This window comes from Tyto alba, unplaced genomic scaffold, assembly GCF_018691265.1.
Source record: "Tyto alba isolate M040663 unplaced genomic scaffold, T.alba_DEE_v4.0 Super-Scaffold_23, whole genome shotgun sequence".
NCBI classification, from domain to species: domain Eukaryota; kingdom Metazoa; phylum Chordata; class Aves; order Strigiformes; family Tytonidae; genus Tyto; species Tyto alba.
The window spans coordinates 7,235,753-7,242,233 of NW_024881297.1; the positions used below are offsets into that span (position 1 = coordinate 7,235,753).

At 39.6% G+C, this 6,481-nt stretch overlaps 1 long non-coding RNA gene across 2 annotated transcripts; it reads left to right on the forward strand.

The window, feature by feature from the left end:
- Window positions 1-250: 250 nt before the first annotated feature.
- LOC116962855 lies at window positions 251-5,384 on the forward strand. 2 transcript variants are annotated; one of them, XR_004407851.2, is made up of 2 exons: window positions 251-2,090; window positions 2,562-5,384. It is a non-coding gene; the product is annotated as an uncharacterized LOC116962855 (long non-coding RNA). The 2 variants fall into 2 exon arrangements; XR_004407852.2 differs by having other exon boundaries at window positions 251-2,086.
- Window positions 5,385-6,481: the final 1,097 nt, after the last annotated feature.

A 6,481-nucleotide genomic window follows, 5' to 3' on the forward strand; every position in this document is an offset into this window, starting at 1 on the left:
GAAATACTGTTCCTCTTTAAAATAATTAAAAATAAATCACAAGCTGGAGGTTCTTACTTTCTACAGTAGTTCAGACAGAGGATTTAAACGAAAAATCTTTGACCAGGTTTAATAATTTCATATTAAATCTAAACATAAGTATATATTTTAAAGTTGCCTAGAGTCTAGATTAAATCACTTACTGTTAAATGTAAGCAAACTGAAACAGGAATTTTCATACACAAAACCACATTTTCAGTCGAGTTAGTGATATAATCAGAATGATTACATTCTGTACGTCACAACTGTGTAAGTTCAAATGACAAAAATCTCAGCAAAACAATGGTATCAGGCAGTTCTGTCATTTTTAAGCCTGAGCAATGCGTGAGTCTTAACACTCTAAACCACTTGATCCTTGGTACCCTATCGCTAAGATCCTGCCAAAAGGAGCAAGTGTCAGGGATAATTCAGCTCCCGAGCCAATTGCAGTGGAAGGCAGGGATCATATCAAGACCAATTTGGAGCAGATTAATGAAAAAAGGCTTAATGAGCCGTGCACCTCTCAAAGAATGCTTGCAAAATCCATCCCTAATGAGGGTGGGGAGATAGAAAAGATTGTGAGAAACCAGTCAGGACCATTAACCTTGGGGTATTACGAGATCCTTGAGAGCCTAATTCTTGTCACAAGGTCAAGCTTTTACAAAGCAATTATTAAGGATCTCCATAGTATCAACATACAGACACACACCCACACGTACTCAAAGCCTTTTAACCTCAGGGATTCTGGACCCATTTCCCTTCTCCTACTAGTAACTGTATTTTCCCCCTCTCACCTCCTGCCCCCACCCCACTTTCCTTGCTCATGTTATGGTACCTATACGGATGATGTATCTCCCGGTTTGTGCAAGTGATCTAATTGTACTAGTCAGTCATTGCTCAAACAAAAGGGGAGAACCAAGGTTTTATTTATTATTTCAGCTCTGCCTTTCCCTCGGCGTGACTAGTGTGCCTCTCTGTTGGAATGCAGAAAGAAAGGAAAATTCTCATCTCTGCCATAGTGGGCCTCCTGTTCTAACTTAAATCTTGAACGAGGGCAGGTTGGCATTAGTGCCTACTGCCAATTTGAATTTTTCCAAAGTACAAGAAAATACTCGGCCATGAGTGAGCAACTTCAAGCAGTGTATTAGTCATGTCTTCTTCTGATCCACACATATATGGAAAGTAGAATGCTGGATAAAAAGAGAAAAATACAATCTTAATTCAGAGCCTATAGTGTGACAGTGAAGTCTGACATGACGACTACTAGAATTTCTGCTCTTGCAACTAAGGTATAGAATTTTATAAATCTCATTACAGAGTTGCAGAGCTCGGCTAACAGTTTGACAGCTGGATTGTGCTGCTGTCAGTTTATTAGTGAGCAGGCATTCTCATTAAAATCACTGGGAGCAAATAAGCTAAAATGTGATGTGTTTAGGAGTAGCAGAGTCTGTCCTTTCATGGAGATGATTAGGAATTCTTCTTGGGCAACAGCTCTGGGATTTGCTCTGGTCACAGGGGTCACTTCAATGGAAATAAAATCATACAGGCAGTATGTTAACTCTTCTGCAGAGTGAAATACAGAGTTAAGTATTGGACAGTGCAGGAAGAATCATTTGTCTTGTGCAAATACAGTCATATAGATGGTCAGCTACTAAAATGAGTACTATAAAGCAAGAGAAGTTTAGGAGTTTCTTGTTAAATGCTCTGTGCAATACTATGTCAAAGCCTGTTCAAAATGTGAGTTTAACTTAATTTGATTATTTCCTTTCTCAGAAGTCACTGTTGTATACTGAAATTTATTTTATTTTCAGATTGGAACACTGTGTGATCACATTTATAACTCTTTAAATGTTGAAGTGTTAAGGACCAGCTACAATTACCTGGGCTGTAGAGTTCAACAGTTTTAAATCTGGGCTGATAAATTTTTATTTTTTTTTCTCCAGAGACAGCGTCTCTAATTCCACTTTCATTTCTTTGTAGTATGAGGACCTGGAGTACTTTTTCTGCTGATTTCTTTCCAACAACCACATCTCCTCACTGTCATCTCCTGCTTAAAAAGGAAGAATGTGTAGGTAAACTAAATGTATGGAACACTTTCTGCCATTTTTCATACTCAAGCTTGCATTTTCCCCAGCAGCACTGCATCTTACCATCAAAGCAATATAATAACTAATGATTAGGTCAGCAAGAATCCTGAATTCGTGTGTATCAAACTGTTAAGTTTAGAACATACTGTGAGCTGTCCAAAAGCTTAGATCCTTTCATTTACTCATAAGTATCATCCCAAATCTGAATGTTCTGGTAAGATAAAATCTGAAGTCAAATCAAAGATCAATCAAATCTGTAAATACAAAACGCATCCGAGTTAAACAGATTTATATTTTACAATCAGAATTTTACCACCAAGAACGATGGTTCATTCTTGGAGGTACATGTTTCAGCATTGAACCACAAATTCTAACTAATTTCATTCTCAAAAAAACAGTCACGATGGAAGGTTGTACTGAAAGCTCTGATATCTTTCTTAATGCACATCTCTGTAGCATTCTGCACAAAGGAAGGATTCAAAGGATAAATTCATACTGGGGTAATTCTGTGGGACAGAGGCTTAAACGAGGCAGGAATAAGAACATCACGAAGCCATGTTACCTCCTCTGTATGCCTCTGCAGTTTGTGATTATTGCACCTATCAAGGAAGTGCACAGGTAAGAAATCAAGTGTTTTTATTTACCACGGCACGTATTTCTCTTGGGTATCATCTCTAATGGTGTTGGACATAGTTGATAGGATGAACACTGTGATTCAGCTTTCAAAAACTTAACAAAGGACTTCTTATGTTCAAGATGTGAAGAATTTCCACTGAGTTCTTTAGGAAGTTAAAATACAGTATTATGTTACAGACTGAGTCAAGCAAGCCTTAATGGTATCCACGAGTAATTCTGGATGCAAACTGTGGAATATAAGCTTGAATATCTGCTTCAGTTTAATTCTTTCAGTACTGACTGGCCCAATTCTTCAATAGTCATTATGTTCTAACATACAGAAATATTGTGCAGTGTTTCAGTGGAATATTGGGATGGCAAAGTGAAGGTTCTTTCAAATTTTTTGATAAAAATGTTGGGGTTTTGAAGAGACTACACAGTAGAAAATGTCAAAAATTTCAAATCTCAAGTGCAATTTTCTCTCTTCTCATGAGAAAGATGACAGAAGCTGACATGCTGGGGGGCTTTTAAACACTTGGAAGCATAAAGGAGAGGAGAAATCTTCGAAAAGAATTCTGTAAGACGTCTCATCTCTTTATGTTTAATACTTGCCTGCTGTGACAGTTTGTTTACAGCTGTCTCTATAAATCTCATACAGATTTTTAGAAGTAACCTCTAAATTTGCATTAAAACTAATCTAGCCTTGGACTTTTAACAAAATATTGATTATTATAATTCTATTGGAAATAGATTACCATCTTGAAAATAATGTCTTATTGTTGCTTATCCTCAAGCTGTGAAATATTCTTTTGTCATAAAGGAACCATCTTGTCATACCGGAAGGACTGTCACATGCATTTTTCAATGCCACAGCAGCGGAGCCTTTGGTCGTAATACTCAGAAAAAAAAAAAAAAAAAAAACAAAACAGGATTGTTGTGTGGCTCACATTTGTAACCTGCAAAAAAACTGAAACATTAGTGGGCATCAAAAATTACTAAGGTCAGATTTCATAAAAGGGCACAGAATGCTGTAAGACTGATGCTATGAAAAATCTTAAAAGAACAGTAACACGGGTACTACTGATAAACCAAAAAAGTCCTGGCACTGCCACAGATAGCAAAGGGTCAGAGTCTTCAGGGCAGAATTGGATCAGAAGTTCCTAAATAGTTTCAGCACGTCGGTTCATTTCATCAGAGAGATGATAGTTCAGTTATTACCAGGTTCAGATATGAATAGAGGTGATACTCATCGCGCCTAAGCTGAGCAGAGAAGTACCACGAAGATGGAATGTACATGTCCCAAATTCTGGGCTCGAACAGGAGTAATGTAGAATGCTTAGGGTTATTACATCTATTCACCCATAGCAAAATTGTATAGTCGTATGCTACTTGTCTGTAGCTGGTAAATACAGCTGATGTGGAACAAATCTTGTGCTTGAACACTTAGGAATATTTGCCATGCCAGTGCATCCCAAGATCGTGTTCAGACTGGGTTTCATCATCCCGCTGCAAAACAAACCCAAAATTACTCCATTTGTATATTCATTGTGTTAATTTGAATGTCTGTCCGTTTTCATATATCGTAAAATGAAAATCTGTCAAGAACTAATAAAAGGCCCAAGTACTACAAAACTATGATTTCGTTCATATTTGGTTCTAGCTGTTAGCTACGTGCATAGAAATACACGCGGTCAGGCTTACAGTTCAGCCGTTCCAGAGTAAAGGTAGAGAATCTGTCTGTCAGTGTAGTTTTAAGGTGAGTGCTTCCTGGTATTCTAAGAAGAAATTTTTATTTTCAGAAACTTAAATTATTTGGCCAAAGTATAAATTAACAGCGAGCTATTTTGTGATGCAAGAGTTGGGTAGACTGATTTTAAAACTTAAGAGTCAACCTATTTTCTGAAAACTGAGCACACTGAAAAACTACATACAGAAATATTGATGATCAAGCAAGTTCTTCAGTTTTTCAGGATGTTGAGGATCTCTTTTTGCATGTGTTACCCTATTTGTACATGTGTTCATAGCCACCTGTGTTTTTCCTTAAAATTCAGGTCTATGTCAACAGCTTTCTGTACAAGATCTCCTTCCAGCTAAACTGGAAATTGAAAATTTGACTTAGTGTGTGCTATTATGTCTGAGAATCTGTAATTTTATCTGTATTGCATTATTTCATCTCTTACTTTTCAGTTCATTTGCTGGATGCTTATGTGAAGTTGTGACAAAGCTGAATGAAAAAAGGGTGTGAAACGTAGTGTTTTCGAAAGCACCTACGCGGTACCTGTTAAGATACCAACTATTTTTTGGCAACGTCAAATGCCACTCCGCAATTCTGGAGCAGATGCTGTGGAAAGTAACGGGCGGCTGCCGCAGAAAACCCGTGTCTGATTGCAGGAGACAGACTGGTGGGAAAGCCGTCGGCGCTGGGTTCCGGCCGCTGCGGTGGAGCCGCTTCGTGTCGCAGCGGAGGGCGGTCGCTGCTGCCTGCAGCAAGAGCCTGTGGGTTAGCATCCTCCCCCCCGAGCAAGGACCTCCCTACACGAGCGTGCCCTTGCCGAGGTGGTAGAGCTCAATTTGCAGTTGTATTTGGGATGCTGTTGTACAGCTGTTTCCTCTCACGCCGTTCAACTGTGAATTAACAGTGTTTGATTAAAATGTTATTCCGTAGGACCTGTGTCGCTTGTTTCAGAACTCACAGGGAAGTATTTCAGAGCACAGCTACAGATTTCCATTGTAGAAAGCTTTATTCCATGGTACTCGTTGCAAGGCTTGCAAAGGGAGGCTGGAGAACAAGGTAGGGCTTTTTCCTGTTCTCCTTCGCCCTCCCTCCTCTGCCTCATGTCCACTGCCCCGGATCTGCACCGCTGCTTCCAAACCAAGTATTTCTGACAGAAAAGGAGAGGGCGCACTCGTACTGCTTCTCCAGTTCTGTCACTCTGCCTTGAATCATTTTTGAAACGCATGTAAAACTGCAACCATCCTCACGGTGTGAGTTTCTTAGAGAAATAAGGTTGAGAAAGTTTCTTGAAACTCTGGTTGAGAAAAAAAGACTAAGAGTGCTTAAGTACAGGGAGAAAAAGGCAGAAGGCACTCAGCTATTCTAGGTGTGTGACAGCAGCTTGTCCTAGTGTACCGACAGCACTTGCTGTCTGCTACAAGGAGCTGAGCTCATTGGTGTTTGCACAGGGAGAAAATGTGCAGGAAAGCTGACAGAAGTCAGAAGGACGCCACACTTCGCTCCAGGGGAACTTATTTTTATACACTGTAATTTAAATACAATGCTAATAAATTTGGACATAGAAAAGTGTAACAGTAAGTTGCATTATGGTTATCTTTATGCTTTGTATTAGCACAAGAGTTGGCCAAGTTAAAATCAGTTGATATAAAAACTAACTAGGCGGCGCTAAGAAATTTCTAAATGCGACAGTGTACGACCCATACAAACTAGGGCAAGCATTGCAGAAGCAATGCAGGCAAGGAGAAAACCGGGTCAGCTACAAGGCAGAGGATAAACCGTGCGTGTGGATTTTTTGTGTTGGATGGCAGGTACACTGGTGAAGTACTACAGCCAGGCAACTGCTCCCCTACGGCGTTACTGCACTGCACATGCGCCTCCCAAATTAACTTGAGGAGCGATGCCAGGTGAGGAGTCCGTAGACCACAGTGAAAATTAAGCAACAGGTCTTTAAAATAGAGCAAACATTATTGGGTGAAATAATAGTGGGGAGTGATAAGGGCAGAGATCCTTGTTGGAAGTGCTGCTG